The following is a 24,408-nucleotide window of genomic DNA, read 5'->3' as shown; positions in this document are numbered from 1 at the left end:
CAAATCATCCCATTCTAGCCATTCTCTTTTCTATCACTTGTGGATGGAGAGTTCTAGAGAACATTCTTTCATTTTTATCCTGATTCTTGGATCTTAGATCTGTAGTGAAAGGATAAATCTCAGCTCTTCTGTAAGGGCGGGGATTCTGCCTTTTCTCTACCGTGGTTGGATTTCTGGGCTCCCTAGCTCCAGGCTGCTGTTTCAGGTGCCTGGGTTGCAGTGCCTGTTGGGTTACTTTGCCTGCCAAATCAAAACTTGACCTTTTATGAGTTCTGGGAGGATTTTTATCATACATAAGTGGAATTACCTTTGAAGGGGGTTGTGTAGTCAAGGTAGTTCTGGCAGGAGTTTTGAGTGTCCAGTATGCTTGAGAGACAAAATTTCTACTTCATTAGAAAGTTAGACTTAGAACCAATCAAATGCCAAGTTACCATTTATTTTATGTGTTTAATAGAAATCTCTCAGGACCTATATTTCCTCGTATAAAAATAAAATGTTAATTCAAATTTGGCATTGTGTAGTAAGCCTTGAAGAACTAAGTTTATTTCTCTTTAGTTTTAGGGCTGTGTACTTGAGAGTGCAGCTAGCAGGTGTCTGCTAGTTCTTCTTTTGGAATGCTTAGGTCCTATAATTTTGTATGCTTTGTTCCAGATTTTCTCTGTGATATTATGTTTTTTTTTAATTTATGTATTTAATTTATATTTGTTTCTTTTGAGGGGGAGGGGAGAGGTAATTAGGTATTTGTTTATTTATTTTTTAATGGAGTTACTGGGAATTGAACCCAGGACCCTGTGCATGCTAAGCACACACTCTACCACTGAGCTGTACCCTCCCCCCTTATATTTATTTCTAAATCAACTTTATTGGTGTATGGTTTTCACATCATAAAATGCACAGATGTCCCATGCAGATTTGGATGAGTTTGAAAAATGTATATACAGAGCTTCCTACTCTTATGGTGGGGTTACATTAGATAAACCCATTGTAAGTTGAAAGTGTAGTATGTTGAAAATGCATCTTAGCCTAGCCTACCTTAAACATGCTCAGAATACTTACATTAGCCTCCAGTTGGGCAGAATCATCTAACACAATGCCTATTTTATGATAAAGTGTTGAATGTCTCACGTAATTTATTGAATGCTGTACTGAAAGTGAAAAGCAGAATGGTTGTATGAGTACAGAATGGTTGTGAGTATCTCAGTTGTTTACTTGTGATCCAAACCATTGTAAGTTGCAGACTGTCTATACTTTGTACCTACCATCCCAATCAAGATACAGAAATTTACATCATCCCAGAAACTCCCTCAAGCTGGTTTGCAGTCAGTACTCTTATCCTCTCTCATTTTATTTATTTCTAATTACATAGGCATCAGGGCTGTGGCCTCTAGTGCAGGAGGTGTGCTGCCCAACTTTAGGGGGTACCAGTCACATTGGAGTCCCTGTGAATGGCTGCTTCTGGGGTTGTTGTGAGCACAGCCTGTGGCTGCGTACTGCAGCTCTGCAGATGGCTCATGAATGCACACTCTTAGAAAATACTCAGACAGTAAAGACAGAATGAAAGCCCGCTGACCCACTCCCTTCTCCACCGAAACTGGAGTTATCAGTTTGTTGGGATTCTTCCAGATCTTTCTCTATGCATTTTCATCTATATATAGATAATACAGAAAAAACTAGGGTTTTCCTCCACACCCACAGTAATGACACGAAACTGTACACATTGGTCTGCAACTTTTTTTCTAACAGGGCATCTGTGATCTTTCCATGATGGGACATAAAGATCTGCCTGATTCTTCTTGACTGCTACACAATCCCTTATGCAGTATGTATTGTACTGTAGTTTATTTACCCTCTCCTCATTAATGGCCCTTAAAGCTGTTTGCCATTTTACACACTGCTGCAGTGAGTGGAAAGTAGAATTGCTGGGTCAAAGGGGTGCACTTTTAAATTAATTGATGGAGACTTAACCACATTGCTACTTGTGGATCTAGTTCATTTGTTTTTAATGCTGAGTAGTGTTCAGTTGTAGACTTACATCACTGTTTATGTATCCTTCACTCACTGACAGACAGTTAGGTTACTTTGAATACTAATTCATTGATGGATTTATATGTTGCCAAAGCATCCTGCCAGTCTGAGGCTTGCCTTTACCCTTTGTTAACAATGGCTTTGGTCGTATACACATTTAAAATTTTAATGTTATACTTACGAAAAAAATTTCCATTAAATTAAAAAAAATGGTTTCTGTGTCTCTGGTTTAAGTAAATTTTCTCTGCCCCAGGGTATGAATTATATATATATCTGTATTTTCTTCTAAAAATTTTTAAAAAGTTTTGCTTTCTGTGTAGAATTTCTATATGGTATAATGAAGAGAAACGATTTTTTTTTTTCATTTTGGATAACCAGTTTTAAAGTACTTTTTCTCAACTCTTTTTTTTTTTTAGTGTGCTAAAATATCCATAGCATACAGTATACTATTTTAACCATTTTTAATTGTACAGTTCGGTGGCGTTAAGTACATTTACATTGTTGTGCAACCATCACCATCCATCTCCAGAACATTTTCATCTTTCTCAGCTGAAACTCTGTACCCATTAAACATTAACTCCCCATTCTTTCTTCCCCCCCAGGCCCTGGCAACCACCATTCTGCTTTCTGTCTCTGTGAGTTTGACTACTCTAGGTACCTCATATAAGTGGAATCATACAATATTTGTCCTTTTGTGTCTGGCTTATTTCACTTAGCGTGTCTTCAGAGTTCATCTATATTGTAGCATGTGTCAGGATTTCCTTAATTTTTAAGGATGAATATTATACTGTTGCATGTATATATCATATTTGTTTATTCAGTCATCCATCAGCAGACACTTGGGTTGCCGCTACCTTTTTTGCTACTGTGAATAATGCTGCTATGAACATGGGTGTGCAAATACTGTTCAAGTCCCTGCATTCAACTCTCTTGTGTACATACCCAGAAGTGGAACTGTCCTTGATAATTAAAAAATTATATACATAAATGAATATGATCAAAATGAGTGGATAGTACAGAGAGTTCCTATATACCCTCTTTTCCTTATGTGCACTTTCTCATTATTGACATCTTGCATAAGTTACAACTGATGAATATGTATTGATACGTTATTAACTTAAGTTCATTGTTTACATTAAGCTTCACTGTTTGTGTTGTACAGTTCTGTGGGTTTTGACAAATGCAAAATGTTATCGTATGACATTTCAGGTAATGTCATTGCAGTATCATACAGAATAATTTCATTGCCCTAAAATCCCTTGTATTCCACCCATTCATTCCTCCCTCCCTCCTACTGAGCTCCTGGTAACCACTGATCATTTTACTACATCTGTAATTTTTCCTTTTCCTGAATGTCACTTAGTTTGGATCATACAGTATTGGAGCCTTTCAGACTGGTTTCTTTCACTTAGCATTATGCCTTTAAGTTTCCTCTGTGTCCTTTCTTGGCTTGATAGCTCGTTTCTTTTCATTATTGAATAATATTTTATTGTGTGAAAGTACTAATATTTTATTGTGTGAAAGTTTGTTTATCCATTCATCTGTTGGAAGATATCTTGGTTACTTCCAGTTTTTGGCAGTTATGAATAAAGCTTCTATAAATATTCATGTGCAGGTTTTTGTGTGGACATAAGTTTTCCACTCTCTTGGGTAAATACCTAGGAGCTTGATTGCTGGGTCGTATGGTAAGAGTATGTGTAGCTTTGTAAGAAACTGCTTGTCTTCCAAAGTGGCTGTCAAATTTTACATTCCCAATAATTAAAAAAATATATATCCTGCCACTCTAAATGTACTTTAAAAAAGTCTTTGTTAGACTGTTGTGTAAAATTAAACATCTGGTATGAATTTATGTTCTAATTGTTGCTTTTGTTGGCTGTCGTTCTTAGCCTTACATTTCTTTATGTGTTTTGAAATTTTGATTTACAGACTCATTTGAGGGTGAGTACTTTTGATTTTGTTTCTCTTATTTCTGTGCTCACCTTCTCTGTGTGGTGACATTTCAGGTGCTTCCATTGACTTCCTGAACTCTAGTCAAATCAGATATCATGATGGTGGGTCAGGGTCTTGCTCTTTGAGGAATTGGGGCTATTTTAGATCCACTCAGTATGTGAATGTTTTGGTTCAATTCTTGGTCATAAGGCTGGGTTTTAATTTTCTCGCTTTTCTAAGCCCAGAGCACCACGTAAACTGCAGTTCTAGGCAGAGACTGGCAGCAGTACTTTTTAGCTTCCTTTTAGCTCCAACCTCATCCTTGGCTTTAAGCAGTGGGTCTGGCTCAGATGTCCCATTTCTTTACCTCCTTCACTTTGTGTCACTGTCGCCCTGCAGGAAGTATCCACCTGCTTCTAGACCCAGAGTCCAGCAAGTTTGTAGCTTCCGTCCTGCTCAAAGCTTTGTGTATCTGTTCTGTTTCTGATCCAAGTGGAGGGTTATGTTGTTTTTGAGCCTTCTTAGTAGCTTAAAAATGTGTTTTAAACTATTTTATCTATTCCTGTGTATTTGGAGCAGAGGGGATGCATCAAAGTGTTTACTTACAGGGCTACCTTGACCAGACTTAATTGACCAGCCTTCTTTCTAAACTCTATCCCACTTATCTTGTTTTCTGTGTTATTGCAACGCTTAGACTCTCCAGTGCAAAAGTTGAATAGCAGTGATGATAAGGGGCATTTAAATCTTTTTCCTGAGTGGGAAGCTTCCAGTGTTCCACTATTAGATATGATACTTACTGAAGGTTTCTGGTAGATGTCTTTGTCAAGTTAAGGAAGTTTTCTTCTGTTCTTGGTTTGTTTTTTTTATTGCATGTTGAATTTTATTGAGACATTTGTTGAGGCTTTTTTGGCATTTGTTGAAATTATCATTGTTTTCCTTTTAATATGTTAAGAGCAGGGCAGACCTTTCTGAGTTGTAGATAACTGAGAGAAACAGATATATTGTATATGATTTACTTGTTAATACATTTTTAACAACAAAAAAATAAACTTTTAAAGAGAACACATTTTTGTCTTGAATTTTTGTTTATTAACAACATTATAAACTGTATATTATAACATTATAAGCTATGTATTACAGCATTTCAGCAATAATCACATTTGGACTGAATATTCTTGTAACTCAGCTTCATTGTAATCAAATAGGGCTCAGTAAAAAAAAATTTTTTTTGGTAAATTTTGGGACTCTATAAGGACTTTTTCAGCCCCTAATGTTTCCAGCTTCTTCCTGGCTTCTTTTTCTAGACTCTTTACTGCCTGCCCCCTTTTATCTCTACTTGCTCTGTCTCCTTTTGCCAGAGACTTTCTTTTGCAAGTAACAATGACTTATTTATTGTGATGCTACTTACTGTGTGTCAGGGAATTTTCATAGATCATGGCTACACTTTAGTCTTTACCAAGCGTGGAGGTGAGGTGTGATATCACAGTGTATGGGTGAGGAAATTGAGCACAGAGGAGTTAAAAACCTGTTCAGGGCTACACAGCTAATCAGCTGTGGGGGTCGTATTTGAACCCAGGTCCAATCTCACAGCCCATGTTCTTTCCACATGCTGTCTCTAAACAAGACTGTTTCATGTTCCAAGTTCAAATTGGATTTTGCCTTTTGGCTTACCCACATAATTCCTGAGCACGGTGATATGACCACTATGTGTTTCCAATAAGATTTCTGTGAAGGACTTGGTCTTCATCAGATACTTCACTGTTTTTTGCCAGTCTGACATTTCACATATTCTTGAACAGTTTCTTATAATGACTAAACCTTTCATAACTGCACAAACAAAAATAGAATAATTTGATTTAAGTTGGAACACATTTAATTGGTCTTATTTTCCTCCCAACTAATTCCAAAGTCATTTGAAAAAGTAATTAATAGTAATTCTTATATATCTTTCTAAAAAAACTTTTTTAGGGACAAGCTTAGCTATAAAAATAACTAACAAGGATACCTTTTTTTTTTTCTGAAATATGACTATGAAAACTACAGTTTTATGTGTCATTTCAAGACTGTACCCTTTCTGGTTCTTAGCTTTTAATGTTTCCTTATTAGGTAAGTAGTTTAGTATCTTTGCTTAGAACTGAAATTTTCTCCTTATGAACTAAGCAGCCTATGGCAGGTTTTTGGAAAAACTCTGAGGTTTGTCTTTAGCAGACTAGAGGCATCTGTTTCTCCTTTTTGTGCCTTACTTTCCCCCAGTTTTCTTATATTCTATTCTTTGATTCCTTGGGAACACTGCATTTCTACCTCTTTACCTCCTTTCATTGTATTAAAACCCTTTCTCTATGCCAAATTTAAAATGTTGCAAACGATTGATAACAAAGTATTTACTCTTCTTCCAACTTTATATTTTAATACTTTTAAATCAGAAGAAATGTAAATTAAGAGAAAGGAGCCTTGCCAATAGAATTCCAATCTAGGCTTCATCCAAGAGAGTAGTTACATAATAATGTCAGTAATAGTAGCTAACATTTATTAGGTTCTTATTTTGTGCCAGGCATTGTGCTAAATGCTTTACATCATTTATTTAACAGCTGCCATAGCTCTGTGGGGTTATATTTGCTATTCAGAGCACTGGGTAGTTATGGAGTGCAGTCATGAATACTTTTCATTGGAACTTAGAGACTGTTCTCAAATTTGTTAAAAAAAAAAAAGTCAATCTCTACGGTTTTACAAAGTTTGCTTTTTCTGTCATTTTTTTTTTTAATCTCAAAGAGAAGAGGAAAGAAGTATTAGAGGAAGGATAGTTGAGAATTTTCATGAAATAAGCAGGGAAGTTAGTTCTCTCTGAGGGAAGTTTGATTAGTTACAGCTAAGGACTTATTAGTGACAATCTCAGTCACCTCTGACTCCTTATTGAAGGGAGCATCCAGAGAAAAACTGACAGGAGTTTGCTGGGAGACAGTGAACTTGTACAAGTCGTTTTGATACCTAGATGCTTTGAAGTAACTGAGACCTGGAAGTTAAGACATGAACAGAAAGATTCAAGGGGAGTGATGGATACTTAACACTTAGGTGCAGTGCAGGGACTTTCTGGAAACATTTCTAGAACCTGCTCTTCTTTCCTTTAGTCTTTACTGTGGGATTTACTTAACTTCTGCCTGCAGACTGAATCTAGCTCTGGAATACACTGCTTCCCTGACAGGACGAACGAGGGTCCAGACGTTTTGTTGCACTAGCCTCTGGACCCCATTTAGTTGTGGCCTAGGGTCTGCTCCAGCTCCACGGTTTGGGGACCTGTGTTCTTTCCTCAGTCCTGGAGTCCCCGTGTTTCCCCTGGAGGGGGCGATGTGGTACAGTGGAAAGAGAGTAGGCTTTATTGTCAAATTGGTGGCCTAACTCCACAAATTACTAGCTTTAACTTTGGGCCAAGTTAACTACCAATTAGGCTCTGAATTTCCTCGTCTGATCCTACCCTTCATATTGCTCATTTGCTCCTCAAGCCTAGCACAGTCTCATCTTTTCATTCTAGTTTTTTTTTTTTTTTTTTTTCAAAGAGTAATGGTTTCCAAAGTGGGAGGCATGCAGGTTGATCTTCTATGCAGGGTATAACAGGAAAAAAAAGGGCAATTAACTTTACCAATATTTAATCCATAGGTTGACAGTTGACTCCATCTGTATGTCTGATGATATATACCCGGTGTGGAGAGTGGGGTACCCTGAGAGGGGGACCGTGGGGACACCACAACCTGGAGGCACTGACAGCCTGAGCCTCCTTATTTGTTTGCTTACATCCTATTTGGACATATTACAGTTAACTCTGCCTGTTTTAGTGGTCTTTCAGATTATATTATCTGACTGCCATGAAATGAACCTTGCTGAATGAATGGACAAAGGGCTTGAAAAGATTCCTGCAAAGAAACTGCAGATTGAAGTTTCAGATTTAACTGATGATTGAAGTGATAACATGAGGACCCATGAACAGCAGGAAACAAGCCGAGCTGATGCTTCTACTTATGAACCTGTTGTCGGTCAGATGCAAAGTACAAAATAGTAATAATCTAAGCAGTTTGAAGAGGAATCATTAAAAAAGAAACCTTAAACTTTTAAAAATACCATTTGATATACAAGTTTATATATACCATTGAGTGTATTATTCTTAAGCTTAATGACAGTACAAGGCTAATATCAGTTGAGACTTTTTTTTGAAACATTTTTTTATTGAGTAATAGTCATTTTACAATATTGTGTCAAATTCCAGTGTAGAGCACAATTTTTCAGTTATACACGAACATACATATATTCATTGTCACACATTTTTTTTTTGCTGCGAGCTACCACAAGATCTTGTATATATTTCCCTATGCTATACAGTATAATCTTGTTTATCTTTTCTACATTTTGAAATCCCAGTCTGTCCCTTCCCACCCCCTGCCCCCTTGGCAACCACAAGCTTGTATTCTATATCTATGAGTCTCTTTCTGTTTTGTATTTATGGGGTTTTTTTTGTTTGTTTTTTTAGATTCCACATATGAGTGATCTCATATGGTATTTTTCTTTCTCTTTCTGGCTTACTTCACTTAGAATGACATTCTCCAGGAACATCCATGTTGTTGCAAATGGCATTATGCTGTCAGTTTTATGGCTGAGTAGTATTCCATTGTATAAATATACCACATCTTCTTTATCCAGTCATCTGTCAATGGACATTTAGGCTATTTCCATGTCTTGGCTATTGTAAATAGTGCTGCTATGAACACTGGGGTGCAGGTGTCATTTTGAAGTAGGATTCCTTCTGGATAGATGCCCAGGAGCAGGATTCCTGGGTCATATAGTAAGTCTATTCCTAGTCTTTTGAGGAATCTCCATACTGTTTTCCACAGTGGCTGCACCAAACTGCATTCCCACCAGCAGTGTAGGAAGGTTCCCTTTTCTCCACAGCCTCTCCAGCATTTGTCATTTGTGGACTTTTGAATGATAGCCATTCTGACTGGTGTGAGGTGATACCTCATTGTAGTTTTGATTTGCATTTTGATTTGCATAGTCTCTGATATTTAGTGATATTGAGCATTTTTTCACGTGCCTATTGATCATTTGTATTTCTTCCTTGGAGAATTGCTTGTTTAGGTCTTTTGCCCATTTTTGGATGGGGTTGTTTGTTTTTCTCTTATTAAGTCATATGAGCTGCTTATATATTCTGGAGATCAAGCCTTTGTGGGTTTCATTTGCAAAAATTTTTTGCCATTCTGTAGGTTGTCGTTTTGTTTTATTTATGGTTTCCTTTGCTGTGCAGAAGCTTGTAAGTTTCATTAGGTCCCATTTGTTTATTCTTGCTTTTATTTCTATTGCTTGGGTAGACTGTCCTAGGGGAACATTTTTGAGATGTATGTCAGATAATGTTTTGCCTATATTTTCTTCTAGGAGGTTTATTGTATCTTGTTTTATGTTTAAGTCTTTGATCCATTTTGAGTTTATTTTTGTGTATGGTGTAAGGGAGTGTTCTAGCTAGTTGAGATATTTTAAAACTAAGCATTCAGAATATGAAGATAAACTTATTGAGCTTTTTTCAGTGATGGTTATAGTCATGTGCAAATTAATAATCTTAAAATTTTATTTACCTAATGATACATTTTTAGACGTTTATTTGGAGATTTCCTACTTTAGAGGTAAAAGATTAAAAGCCATAAATCTTTGTTCTTCCTGTTTTAGTAAAACTGGCTGAAATAATATATAGACAAATTAAGAGTTTTAGTTTGGTGACGAACTGTAATGTCCTTTGTTCGCAAATGCTGTTCTGGTACTCATAGAACACATTACTGAGGATTTGACATAATAAGTATTATATCAAATTATGGAGTGTGTGAACATTCCTGTACATTTGGATAAAAGTTCAGAGCTTATGGTTTTGGTATAGTCCATTTTAGTAATGAAATGTCTGGAGACCTGCCTCTTTAACCCCCAAACCACTAAAAGGAAAGGTTTACCAGGGAATATACTCAAATGACTTAAAATTGTATTGTGAAATAGGCATATAAAGCGTAAAGAATAATACAGTGTACCTAGAACCCAGCCTAGTAAACACATCATCACTAATAGAGTTGATATCCCTCTGCAGTCACATTATTCTGCTTCCATCCCCAGAGGAATTAGCTTTTTTCAGTTTGGTGATACATGTTTTATGTGCACGTGTAAAGAATTTGTATTTTGTCATTATTGGGTGGATTTTTCTACAAATGTCAGTTAGATCTAGTCGGCTGATGATGGTGTTTTGTCCTTCCATATCCATCTTGACTTTCTACTTGTGTCGATCATAGAGGAGTGTTGAAGTCTCCAAGTCTAAGTGTGGATTTAGGGGGGAGGGTATAGCTCAGCGGTAGAGCACATGCTTAGCATGCATGAGGTCCTGGGTTCAATCCCCAGTAAGTACTTCCTCTAAAAATAAATAAATAGACCCAACCCCCCCAAACCCCCCAAAAATAAAAAAATTAGGGGAAAAAAGTGTGGATTTGTCTATTTCTCCTTTCAGTTCTATCAATTTTTGCTTAGTGTATTTTGAGGCACTGTGATTACGTATGTAGATGTTTAGGATTGTTGTCTTTTTAGGGAATTCTGTATGTTACAGGCCCCACAATATAATTTATAAATATTATTTTATCTGTATTGTATTAAAAAACAATTGCTCTTTAAATCAATTAAGAGAATAAAGGAAAGAAATATGTAATTGTACTGTCTTAAAAAAACTTTTTTCAGAATATTTTTAGATTCACTGAAAAATCGAATAATAATAATGAGCTCCTATGTGCATCCCATACCCTGTTCGCTCTGTTGCTAACATTTTACATCAGTATGATTCATTTGTTGCCGTTAATGAACTAATGATGATACAGTATTATTAACTAAAACCCTCACTTTATTCAGATGTCCTTAGTGTTTACCTAATGGCCTTTTTCTGTTCCAGAATCCCATCCAGAATACCACATCACATTTAGTTGTCATGTTTCATTAGATTTCTCTCGGGTTTGTCAGTTTGTCAGGCTTTTCTGAGCAAGCTTTTGATGAAACTTGACAGTTTTAAGGCGTATTGGTCAGGTATTTTGTAGATTTTCCCTCAATTGAGATTTGCCTGATGTTTTCCTCATGATTAGATTGGGTTCATAGGTTTTTGGGAGGAAGCCCACAGAGGTAAAATGCCATTTCATCACATCATGTCAAGGGTACTGCTGTCAACATGGTTAATTATGGCTGATGTTGTGCTGGATCACCTGGCTGAGGTAGTGTTTATCAGGTTTCTCCACTGTCAAGTTATTTCCCTTTCCCCCTTCACCTCTTTGGAAGAAAGTCCAACTGTGCACAGCTCACGCATAAGGAGTGGGGAATTATGTTCCCGTCTTCTTCAGGGCAGAGTATCTATATAAATTATTTGGAATTTTTCTGTACAGGATATTTATAGATTTTTCATTTATTAATTTATTCAGTCATTGTTATCAGAATCAATTTAAGGATGTTTAATACTATTTTATTTTGTTGCTGAAATTTTTCCAACTTTGGCCATTGGGCGCTCTTTCTGTTGGTCTCTATGTCCCTTTGGTATACACCTATCATATTTTTTTTTCTCCCAGGATGTCTTCACTTTCTATGTTATAAGATGCTCCAGGCTCATCTTGTATACTTCTTACTCAGGCATTTCTCAGAGAAACCCTGGTTCCTTTTATTGGAGAATTATATTATAAACAAAAATTTGGGTACTAGATGTGCTCATTGCTATTGGGATATTGTTGTTTCTAGGCTCTGTTAGTTGGCAGAGCAAGGATGTGTCTATGTTTATGCTAATATGCACATACCTACTAACGCTTTTATGTGTAACTATCCATGTGTCTATATTAAGTTAACCATGAACTTATACTGATGTCTCCAGTGGTAATCCATTCCATTACCACCTGGATCATTCTAGCTTCTCACCTTGCTTATCTGTAACCTCACACTCCACCATCTGCCATTTGTTTACTTAATTGTTCAATTATGCATATGTGCATAGCAATATCAGAATTGTTTACCCATAACCTGTGGGAAACTAGAGTACAGTACTCATGTATATTTTATTTTACCTTTAGTCTTACAGCGTCCATTCACTTCCGGAGTTACTTAGGTCTCTACACTTCGCCTCCCTACCCCCACCGTTCAGTGGGGTTGTTTCATATATTTATAATTCAGTTAGATTGTTTTCTCATATTCTGCATTGTATCCTGGGATCCTCTGACTTCCTAAAGGATTTTTTTAAAAATTTGCATGCATTAAGGTTCACTCTGTGTTGTAAATTTCCTTTGGTTTTCACAAATGCGTAGTGTCGGTACCCAACATTACAGGATCATATGGAAGTTTTCTCACCCTAAAAATTCACCTGTGCTTCCCCTGTTCATTCCTCTTCCCTTCTTCCCAAATCTGGCAGTCACTGATCATTTTACCATTTGTATAATTTTGTTTTTCCTGGAAGGTCATAAAATTGGAATCATACAGTATGTAGCCTTTTCATACTGGCTTTTTCACTTAGCAGTGTGCATTTAAGCTTCATGTCTCTTCATGGCTTAATAGCTTATTTATTATTGCTGAACAACATTCCATTTATGAAAAGAGCAGTTTGTTTATCCATTCACCTATTGAAGGGCATCGTGGTTGCTTTCAGTATTTGGTAGTTGTGAATAAAGCTGGTGTAAACATTTGGGTCAGCTTTGTGTTAATATACATTTTCCACTCAGCTGGGTAAATACCTAGTGCAGTTGCTGAGTTGCATGGTAAGACTATGATTAGTTTTGTTAGAGGCTGCAAAAGTGCCTACCAGCAAGGCTGTGTGTTCCTACTAGCAGGATGAGAGTTCCTGTTGCTCCCCATTCTTGTCAGCATTTACTATTGACAGTTTATGGATTTTAGCCATTCTGATAGGTGTACAGTGGTATCTCATTGTTGTTTTACTTTGTAATTTCCTAATGACAAAAGATGTTGAACATCTTTTCATATGCTTACCATCTGTATATCTTCTTTGGTGAGGTGTCTGTTCAGATCTTTTGATCATTTTTTACATTGGGCTGTTTTCTTATTGTTGAGTTGTAAGAGTTCTTTTCATAATTTGTATGCAAGTTCTTCATCAGGTATGTGTTTTGAAAATATTTCTTTCACTCTGGGGCTTTACTTTTCATTCTGTTAACAGTATCTTTTGAAGAGCAGTTAACCTTGATAAGATCCAACTCATCAATTTTTCCTTTCATGGATTGTGCTTTTGGTATCATTCATTCAGTTTGGCCGTGGGCTTATGTCATTAAATAACCTTTTCTAGGAACCTAACAGTTTCAACTCCTATCAGATGGAAGAAACTTCACTTAAATTCTCAGAGCTAGGACCCTGGTTTCCTTTCATTTTGTACACTGAAGCTATATTCTGGTTCTTTTTTTTTTTAAATTTTGCTTTAATGGTATTTATTGTTGCATTGTTCATAGTAATAGATAGTTGGAAATAATTGCCAAAGTCAAGGCTTGGGTGAATGTGATAAAATTCCATTCCATCATTCAAAATTATGGCTTTGATATGGAAAGGTATTCAAATATATTGTTTAAAGTTTTCCCCCAGCTTTGTTGAGGTCTAACTGACAAATAAAATGGTATGTGTTTAAATTGTACAACACGATGATTTTGATAATTGTATACATTGTGAAATGATTACTACAATTAAGTTAATTACCTCACACAGTTACCTTTTTTGTGTGTGCGGTGGTGGTTTAAGATCTACTCTCTTAGCAAATTTCAGGTATACACTGGAGTATTATCAACTATAGGCACCATGCTCTGCATTTGATCCCCAGAACTTATTCACTGTGTAACTGAAAGTTTGTACCTCTGACCAACATCTCCCCATTCCCCCCGCTCCCCAGACCCCGGCAACTACTAATCTACTTTGCTTCTATGATGAGTTTGACTTTTTTTTTGGTATTATTGGATTCCACATATGAGTGAGATTATATAGTATTTGTCTTTCTCTGTCTGGCTTATTTCACTTTGTGCTCTGTGTTTTGTTTTGTTTTTTAATCGAGTGGAATGAAGCTCCTGAGTAGGGTGATTCGAATCCAGTGAAGATCAGACATGTTTGAATGGATGTATCTGGTGGATTTCTCTGAATATCCACAGGATGAACTACAGGAAGAAGAGGTTGCAGAGCCCTGAGATCACGGTGTCATAGAATTTTATTTGTGCATTTATGCGGACAAAGATTTTGGCAGTTGAAATGGGGAAAAAAAAGGGTGGATGTGAGAGTGATTATGAGGAAGGAAGTGGCAGTGTTTGAAATCAGGGTTAGTATGTGAAGTGAATGATAAGGAGGTGTTGGTTACCTCTGGATTATGAGACTAAGAAAAGGCAAAGTGCCAGGAATCCAAGTGGAAGGAAGAAGAGAGATGTGTTTACACTCCTGGAAGTGTTTATCTTGAAGGTTATATCAGGAAGAAGGATTTATAATCAGGTGTGGTGATAGGATTAGATCCTTGTCGAGTGTGGACTATTAAAATCATGATTACAAAGATGGAGGTATCCGTATAGAGCACGGGGATGAAGTCACACTAAGGCCAAGGGAAATCATTTATAGAAATCTTAGTTAATGTGTACCCCATAAATTTGGATTTTATGAAATCTGAACTTTAAGCGTGGTTGAAATGAAAAGACTTAATATTTAGTTTGAGTTCTCCCAGAAGCTGACTCTCAGACAAGAACTTGAGTGCGAATGTTTTGTTTTGGAGGTTATCCCAGCAAATACCAGCAGGGGACAGAGAAGTGAGATAGGGAAGGAAGTCAGCAAATAAAGGGTTTGTTATCAAGCAAGTTACCACCGCGGGTAACTGAGCTTATTCCCACCGGAGAGCTCTAGGAGCCAATGCAAAACATGTCCTCAGAGTTACAACCCTTGACAGGGCAAGACAGGTAGAGTATTTATGTATCACCTACATCAATCATTGGTCGAGACTGTTTCCAGGGAATGGTAAATCTGTAGTATTTGAGGCCTGTCATGCAAGGAGCAAAGTGGACTTCAGAGATCAGAGAAAGCTGGATTCTCTGTTTAAAACACACAAAAAAGCAGATGCTGTCAGTCTAGTATAGAAGGACTCAGTAAAGGTTGGGATACGTGGGAAGGGGAGCACCCTATTAACTCTTTATACCCTGCTGTGTGGTTCTAGCATCTCTGATTCGTTTCTATAGGTCACCAACGCCCTCCCCGCAATCAGTTTAAGTGAGCCAGTCCAGCAGCACATTTGGACTGGTACCAGGTGTCCTTTTCAGAACATTAAATCCTAGGTCATGGGATGAGTGCCGCCATATCAACAAGCTATTTCTTACCGACCTTACATCTGCCCCCCAAGTTCAGCATCTCAAGATCCATTCCCAGATATGTTCTCCCAGTTCCTGCCGGTGTGTATTGACAGGTCCAGCAGCCGTTTTGATGAATCATCCCTTTTCCATCCAAAGCGAGGACGTTATCTCCCTATTCTGATGCCAAGACTTGACCCTAGTTGTTAGCCTAGAAGCAGTGAGGAGGGCAGGGACAGATCCTGGGGAGGGTCAGCATCTTTTGAGACATGCATCTCAGATGAGGCCTTTGCACAGTCTTTAGGCAGAGGAGACTGCCCTTGTGGCAAGGGCAAGGGAGCCATTTCTTCTGGCCCATAGGGTTCAGGAGAATCTTGGCTGAACTGTGAACTCAATCTTCTTTGTAATTTGCTGACTTTCTTTCTTTCTTTCTTTCTTTCTTTCTTTCTTTCTTTTTTAACTTTTATTTGCATTTATTTTTTGCTGAATTTATTCCTGGACCATAAGTTTTTGTTTCCTCAGTTTCTTCTGGGATATCTTTTTCTTCTGTGCAACCTCCTCTTCTGGTTTAGGAACAATCTGCTCTTTTTCAGTAAGGATCATCTCAATGTGGCAGGGATAGCTCATGTAAGGGTTGATCCAACCATGAGCTCTGTAAGTCCTGCACCGCATCTTGGGAGCTTTGTTCACCTGGATGTGCTCAATGACCAGTGAATCTACATCTAAGCCCTTAAATTCTGCATTACTTTCTGCATGCGCGGTAAAAATTCAGCCGTCTTTTTGGGCCATCGACTCTGTGTCCATCCCTACTGTTTTGCCTGGGCACACCTACCAGCTCCACTGTAACGACGGAACGGCACACACTGCTTCTGTAAAGTGATAGCCTTCAGGTATTTGGTGGCTTTTCGGATATACATACCCTTAATGGCCTGGGCAGCTTCACAAGTGTTCTTAAAGTGAACACGAAGATCTGAACCTCTTATTTGCATGATTTTATGGGGTTTTCTGGGTCAAGTGAATAGCGAACCATTTTTAGAGGTCACCTCAGGCTGCTTACTGGAAAAAGCTGCTGACTTTCATAATCAGAATTTGAGCCTGATTTTTAACACAATCTGCTCTCAAGTTGTGGGAGCTGAGGGTTCCTTAAGATGCTGCCATAGAGGTCTTCTGGCTGTCATGCCATGCTCTGAGTTGGTACTTGGCTGATTTAAGCCTTGACATTTTCTTTCTGTTGTGCATCAATCTTACTTAACAAAAGCTCAACCATTTAATTGTCTTTAAAATTTCTGATGCCCCCCCCACCAAATGCTAAAGCTATTGCATAAGCCAGTCGTCTTCTCCTACCCATATCCCTTTACTCGCTCCACCACATCAGGAGTCTTAGTAGTATCAGTGCAGCAGCACGCCAGGGGCTCTCACCAAGCCACTTACTACAGGCGCTGGATCATTGTCATCTGGTTAGTGAGTGATCCACTTAGAGATTTCATCTTGAAGGTCTGTTTTACAGGATCAAATCTGTCTTATTTTGCATTACCCTAGAAGCAAATGCTCTACAAGCACTCAAGTGCAAGTTTTAATTTTAATGTTTAATTTTTATTTTTTAAGATGGCCCTAGGAAATACTTCTACTAAGAAGAATGGAGAAGTAAGACAAAGAAGAGAAACTAGCTGATAAAGGGTTTCTTATCAGGCATCATGAGTAAGCGAAGTTAATTCTAATGGGGCGCTCAGAAAGCCAGTGGAAAACATTGCTTCAGAGTTATTCCCTCTGATGGGTAAAGGAGCTGGAGTATTTATATGTTAACTTCCATGAGTGGGAGGGCTGCTATCCAGGGATGTTAATTCTCTGGTACTTCTGGACTGCCCTGCAGGTGTCAAAGCAGTCTTCAGGAGCCAGAAAAAGCCCTTAGGTAAAGAAATGCAGATGCTGGCCACTGGCAGCTGATCATTTATGCATCAAAGTGGTAATATGGGTGAGAGAATAAAGGCAGGGCATCAACAGGTTCTGCCACACCTGCTAAGTCAGCAAATAAGGTCAGTGTTGCTACTGTTGAGTAACAAGCTTTTCTTCTATGTTGGTTTGAGAGTTTTAAAAAATAAATACATTTTTCTGGATACAGGTTCTGTGTCAGACACGTGATTTCTAGATACTTTTCTCTCAGTGTGTAGCTTGTCTTTTCATTTCTTACTGCTTTCTTCCATAGAACAAAATTATTTAATTTTGGTGACATTCAATTTATTACTATTATTTTCTTCTATGGCTTGCACTTTTGGTGTGATGTACAAGGCCATGAAGATTTTTCTCCCATGTTTTCTTCTAAAGCTTCTGTACTTCTATATTTTACATTTACACCTATCTTCCATTTTGAATTAAGTTTTGTATATGATGTGAGGCATAAGTGAAAGTTCATCCTTTTGACATGAATAACTATGTTTTTCCAACACCAAGACTATCCTTTCTTCATTGAATTTCTTTTGCACCTTAAAAAAATCAAATGGTCATATTTGTGTGGCTCTCTGTCTGGTCTCTGTTCTGTTTCATTGATCTGTGTATCTGTGTCTGCCAATATCATGCTGCCTTGATTACTGTAGCTTTTTAGTAATTTTTAAAATTTAGTATGTGCCTTGAACTTTATCCCTCCTTTTCAAAATTGTCTTTTCTATTCCTTTAGCCTATCCATATAAAATTCAGAATTTATATTTACAAAAAAAACTGCTAGGATTTTGATTAGATGATGTGCCTTTCTTTTTGTTTAGGTTTTTAAAAAAATTATGTCATCAGTGTTTTATAGTTCTAGTTTATAGATCCTGTACTTATTTTGTTAGTGTATACCTCAGAGTCTTGTTTTTATTACAGATGTTGTAAGTGCTATTTTGAAAATACTGTTTTTATAACTGACTCACTATGCTGTACACCAGAAGTTAACACAACATTGTAAACCAACTATACTTAAATAAAAACTTAAAAAAAATTCAATTTCTAATCGTGTAATGCTATTATATAGAACTGTGGGTAAATTTTGTGTTTTTACATTGTTTCCTGCAACATTGTTAAACTCACTTTTTAGTTCTAGGATCTTTTTTTTGTATGTTATTTTGGATTTTCTGCAAAAATAGTGTTGTTGTCTGCAAATAGGTATAATTTGATTTTTTCCTTCCCAATCTGTTTGCCTTTTGTTTCTTTTCTTCTTATTTCACTGGCTAAGACAACCCATATAATGTTGAATATAAGTGGTAAGGGTGGACATCCTTGCCTCGTTGCCAGTCTTAGGGGAAAAGCATTCAGTTTTTTACCATTAAGTGTGACATTAGCTGCAGGCTTTCTTGTGGGTGCTCTTTATCAAGTAGAGGAAGTTTTTATTTTTAGTTTGTTGAGTTTATCACCATGAACAGACACTGTATTTTGTCATGTGTACTTTCTGCATCTGCTATGATCACGTGTATCTTTAGACGTTAATATGTTGGATTATATTGATTAATTTTCAAATATTGAATTGGCCTTTTATTCCTGTGATAAACCCCAGTTGCTTCTGGGGTTTTTATATATTACTGGCTTCAATTTATAGTATTTTGTTGAGGAATTTTTGTGTCTGTGTTCACAGGGGATATTGTTTATTTGCCTTTGTACCGTCTTTGTCTAGTTTTGGTATCAGGAATTACTGGCTGTTTTAAATGAATTGGAATGTGTTCTTTTGTATTTTCTGGTAGAGACTGTGGAATTGGTGTTATTTCTTCTAACATCTTTTATATTGCTGTTCTTTCATTTGTCATTCAGGTTTCCTTCTGGAATCATTTCTTTTCTTTCTGAAGAACTTCATTTAGCAGTTCTTTCAGAGCATGTCTGCTGGTTACAAATTCTATTTTTTTAAATTTCTGGAGTATTTATTCTCTTAGTATAGAATTGTGGGTTTAGTCTTTTCTTTTAGTACTTTAAAAGTATTGTTTCACCATATTTTGTCCTCCATAATTTCTGATGAGAAATCCAAAGAAGACAATATCATTATTCCTCTTTAGCAGGAGTTGGCCAACTATGGCCTGTGAGTTGATTGCCTATTTGTTTTCTAAATTAAGTTTTAACAAGGCCACACCCATTTGTCTACATACATTTGTCTGTAGCTGCTTTCGTGCTAAAGTGGCACTGTTGAGTAATTTTGACAGAGACCATTTGGCCTGCAAACCCAAAACATTTACTGTTTGACTCTGTAAGAAAAGATGTGCTGATCCCTGACCTATGGGGGTAATGTGTTCTTTTATTCTGGCTTCTTTCAGGAGTATTTCTTTGTCTTTAGTTTTCAACAGTTTGATTACGATGTATCCATTATGATGGATTTCTTTGGCTTTTAACTTGTTTGAGGTTTTCTCACTTTCTTGAATTTGTAGGTATATGTCTTTCACCAAATTTGGTGAGTTTTCAGCCATTATGTCTTTATGTATCGGTTTAGCACCACTCACCACACTCTTTTCTCCTTCTGGAATCCTGATGGCATGATGAATGTTAGACCTTTTGTTTTTATCTACGAAATCCCTGAGACATTATTCCTTAAAGAATTTTTTTCTGTTGTTCAGATTGGATAATTTCTGTCTGATCTGTCTTAGTGTGCAGTTTTCTCTGTCATCTCCATTCTACTGTTGAATCCATCCAGTGAATGCCACCCCTCCTTGGTTATAGTATTTTTCAGTCCTAACATTTCCATTTGATTCCTCTTTATATCTTTTGTTTGTCTGCTAACAATGTTTTAACATTTGTTTCTAGAGTGTTTGTGATTGCTTATTTGAGCATTTTTGTAATTGCTGCTTTCAAGTCTCTTTCAGATTACTGAAGTCTGTTACAGATTACAGATCTTTGTCATCTTGTCAGTGACATATGTTGATTTTCTTTTCCATTGTGAGTTAAGATTTTTCTTAGTTCTTTGTTCGCCATATAATTTTGTATCGTTTCCTGGACATTTAGAACATTATGGCTGTGGTTCTAATGTCAGTTCAATTTTCAAGTCCTTTTCAGTGCTATTCAGATCTGTACCATGTGTGTGTGCCACCAGTGGTCAGTCTGGGACCCAGGTGGAGGTCTTCCTGCAAGCTCACTTTTCAGAGTTGTTGGTGTGCTAATTAAGATCAGATTCCCTGAATGTGCGGGTTGGAGAAGATCCTAGGTGTTTCACAGACAGATATCTGGGGTTGCTGTCCTGAGCGTCTCCTGCTCAGATACCTCTCTGATACTTTCTGGCTACTCTGGGCTCCCCTTTTCCGTCCTCTGGCCAGAAACTGCCCACTTCTGCAATTGCACCACAGTGGCATAAAGACAGAGAGAGAAAAAAACTGTCACCGGGGCCCTGCTTAGAGCTGCAGCTGACTGAACAGAGGTGAAGTTTCCTTTTCTTTGCATTTTTGATGCTGGTAGCTCCCCAGGCCAGCTGCTTTTGTTGATACTGCCACTGCCTTCACCACAGGATGGCCTCTTGGCTGGAGTGGGAGAAAATGAAGAAAAAAGAGAAAGAGAGAAAAAAAAAGACCTGGAAAGTTTTTCCCACTCTCTCCAGGTGGGCTTTAGTCTTCTTTCATCTCTTCAGGCCAGAACTAGAGTTTCTCCTGGATTTCTCTGTGTGAGTACCACAGTGCTAGGTTCAGGGGTTCAGGCCAAGGGATGCAAGAAGGGAAAAATGTAAACTCACTGCCTGTGCAGTGGTCTTTGCGTTCTGTGTTCTTTCCCGAGCCAACCTGCTGATACTTACTTTTCACAGACTGCAGCTATCTCCAGCATACATTCTATGCAGGTTTATAGTTGTATTTGGTGGGAGAGTAAGGTTGGTATGTGCTTACTACTCTTTACTGAGGTCTAGAACATCCCAGGGGTGGGCTTTTATACCTTTTACTAGTCATTGGCTATAGCTGCTTGATGACTCCTATAGGGAGCGAGTTACTTGCTGGGCATTTCTTGGTAAGGGAGTGTTCAATCAGCTGAAGGCCATTTTCCAAAGAAGAGTGCATCTTTGACAAGTCAGCAGCCAGCACTCACATCAGCTGGGGCATCTGTAAAGCTCAGGTCAGCTAAGGGTATCTGAGCAGGGCACGAACAGCATCTACTGTGTTGTAATACTGTTTCCTTACATGCTTTGACTTACATGCCTTGAGAATCTTTTCCTAAGTTGGACTCACCTGCTTCGTTCTTTTTATCTGTGAACTACACTATTTCATTGTATGGCTGTACCATGTTATTTAAGCAGTTTCATATTGGATCTCTCCTTCTTTTCTTTTCCCTCTCCACCACTCACCTCTACTTCCTTCTTCTTCCCCCTCTCCAACTTACCCCTTCCCCTTCTTCTTTCCCCTCCCTCCTTCCTTTCTCTTTCCCTTTTTTTTTAAACATTTTTTATTGATTTATAATCACTTTACAATGTTGTGTCAAATTCCAGTGTTCAGCACAATTTTTCAGTCATTCATGGACATATACACACTCATTGTCACATTTTTTTCTCTGTGAGTTATCATAACATTTTGTGTATATTTCCCTGTGCTATACAGTGTAACCTTGTTTATCTATTCTACAATTTTGAAATCCCAGTCTATCCCTTCCCACCCTCCACCCCCCTGGCAACCACAAGTCTGTATTCTCTATGAGTCTATTTCTGTCCTGTATTTACGCTTTGTTTTTGTTTGTTTGTTTGTTTTTGTTTTTGTTTTTTAGATTCCACATATGAGCGATCTCATATGGTATTTTTCTTTCTCTTTCTGGCTTACTTCACTTAGAATGACGTTCTCCAGGAGCATCCATGTTGCTGCAAATGGCATTATGTTGTCGGTTTTTATGGCTGAGTAGTATTCCATTGTATAAATATACCACATCTTCTTTATCCAGTCACCTGTTGATGGACATTTAGGCTGTTTCCATGTTTTGGCTATTGTAAATAGTGCTGCTATGAACATTGGGGTGCAGGAGTCATCCTGAAGTAGGGTTCCTTCTGGATACAAGCCCAGGAGTGGGGTTCCTGGGTCATACGGTAAGCCTATTCCTAGTCTTTTGAGGAATCTCCACACTGTTTTCCATAGTGGCTGCACCAAACTGCATTCCCACCAGCAGTGTAGGAGGGTTCCCCTTTCTCCACAGCCTCTCCAGCATTTGTCATTTGTGGATTTTTGAATGACAGCCATTCTGACTGGTGTGAGGTGATACCTCATTGTAGTTTTGATTTGCATTTCTCTGATAATTAGTGATATTGAGCATTTTTTCATGTGCCTTTTGATCATTTGTATGTCTTCCTTGGAGAATTGCTTGTTTAGGTCTTCTGCCCATTTTTGGATTGGGTTGTTTATTTTTTTCTTATTGAGTCGTATGAGCTGCTTATATATTCTGGAGATCAAGCCTTTGTCGGTTTCATTTGCAAAAATTTTCTCCCATTCCGTAGGTTGTCTTCTTGTTTTACTTCTGGTTTCCTTTGCTGTGCAGAAGCTTGTAAGTTCATTAGGTCCCATTTGTTTATTCTTGCTTTTATTTCTTCTAGGAGAAAATCTTTGAAATGTATGTCAGATAATGTTTTGCCTATGTTTTACTCTAGGAGGTTTATTGTATCTTGTCTTATGTTTAAGTCTTTGATCCATTTTGAGTTGATTTTTGTATATGGTGTAAGGGAGTGTTCTAGCTTCATTGTTTTACATGCTGCTGTCCAGTTTTCCCAACACCATTTGCTGAAGAGCCTGTCTTTATTCCATTGTATATTCTTGCCTCCTTTGTCGAAGATTAGTTGACCAAAAGTTTGTGGGTTCATTTCTGGGCTCTCTATTCTGTTCCATTGGTCTATATGTCTGTTTTGGTACCAATACCATGCTGTCTTGATGACTGTAGCTCTATAGTATTGTCTGAAGTCTGGGAGAGTTATTCCTCCAGCCTCTTTCTGTTTCTTCAGTAATGCTTTGGCAATTCTAGGTCTTTGATGGTTCCATATAAATTTTGTCATGATTTGTTCTAGTTCCTGTGAAATATGTCCTGGGTAATTTGATAGGGATTGCATTAAATCTGTAGATTGCCTTGGGCAGTGTGACCATTTTAACAATATTGATTCTTGCAATCCAAGAGCATGGAATATCTTTCCATTTTTTAAAGTCTTCTTTCTCTTTCCCTTTTTTAACAAATAAATAGTATGTATGTTGCTATGTGACTGAAGTATTGTGCTGTACACTAGAAACTGACACAACATTGTAAAATGACTGTTCAATAAAATATATTTAAAAAATAAATATTTGTAGGAAGTGTAAAAAAAAACCCACGTATTTACTGGGCCAAAGGTAGTATACATTTAAACTTTTGGTAAATATTGCCAAATTGCCCTTTAAAATGCTTGTCAGTTGACATTCATTAACAGTCTGTGAGAGTGTCTGCTTCTCCATTACCTCCAAGGAAATACATTTAAACATTGTACAATTCTTTTAAGTGCGGTTGACACTTGAACGATATGGGGGTTAGGGATGCAGACACTGTGCACAGTTGAAAATCTTCGTATAACTTTTGACTCCCCCAAAACTTTACTACTAAACCCTTCTGTTGACCAGAAGTCTTATCGATAAGTCAACTAACACTTATTTTGTATGTTATAGGTATTATATACTGTATTCTTGCAATAAAGTAAGCTAGAGAGAAGAAAACAGTAGTAGTGATAATAATAATTATAATAGGAATAGCAGCCACCATTTGTCCTGTGCTTACCTAAGGTCAGGCACTGTCTAAATGAATTACTGTTTTTAATCCTCTCATAAGCTACATGAAGGTGGTGACTGTCTCTTTTATTCACTGCAATGTTTCCAGTACATCTAGGAGTGCCTGTCACATAAGAACTCCTCAGTAAGTATTTGTTAAATGAAGGGTAGCGAAGCATATATGATTCTTATGCCATTTCAGCAATGAGGAATGAATCTTAGAGTGATTAAAGCCAATTGTCCAGGGTAAACTTCTGGTAATGGAACTGAAACTCAAACCCTGGTGGGATGTGGGATAATTGTCATTTTGACAGTGGAATAACCTAACTGCAGCCAGGCATGGGTAGTAATGCAATATTGATTACTATTGCTTTAGGTTGGGTTGACTTATTTTTTCTTAAAAGGACCAGATGTTGATTGTTTTAGACTTTGCA

The 24,408-nt window shown here is 37.5% G+C and overlaps 1 protein-coding gene and 1 pseudogene across 14 annotated transcripts in view; one reads left to right on the top strand and one right to left on the bottom strand.

Moving 5' to 3' along the window:
* The window catches only part of DTNB (dystrobrevin beta), a 214,536-nt gene that overhangs the window by 4,422 nt on the left and 185,706 nt on the right, over positions 1 to 24,408 (top strand). The gene's annotated exons all lie outside the window — the stretch shown is intronic.
* LOC102515368 lies at positions 15,746 to 16,320 on the bottom strand (annotated as a pseudogene).

Source organism: Camelus ferus, chromosome 15 (assembly GCF_009834535.1).
Source record: "Camelus ferus isolate YT-003-E chromosome 15, BCGSAC_Cfer_1.0, whole genome shotgun sequence".
Lineage (NCBI taxonomy): Eukaryota > Metazoa > Chordata > Mammalia > Artiodactyla > Camelidae > Camelus > Camelus ferus.
This window is presented reverse-complemented; position numbering and strand designations above follow the sequence as displayed.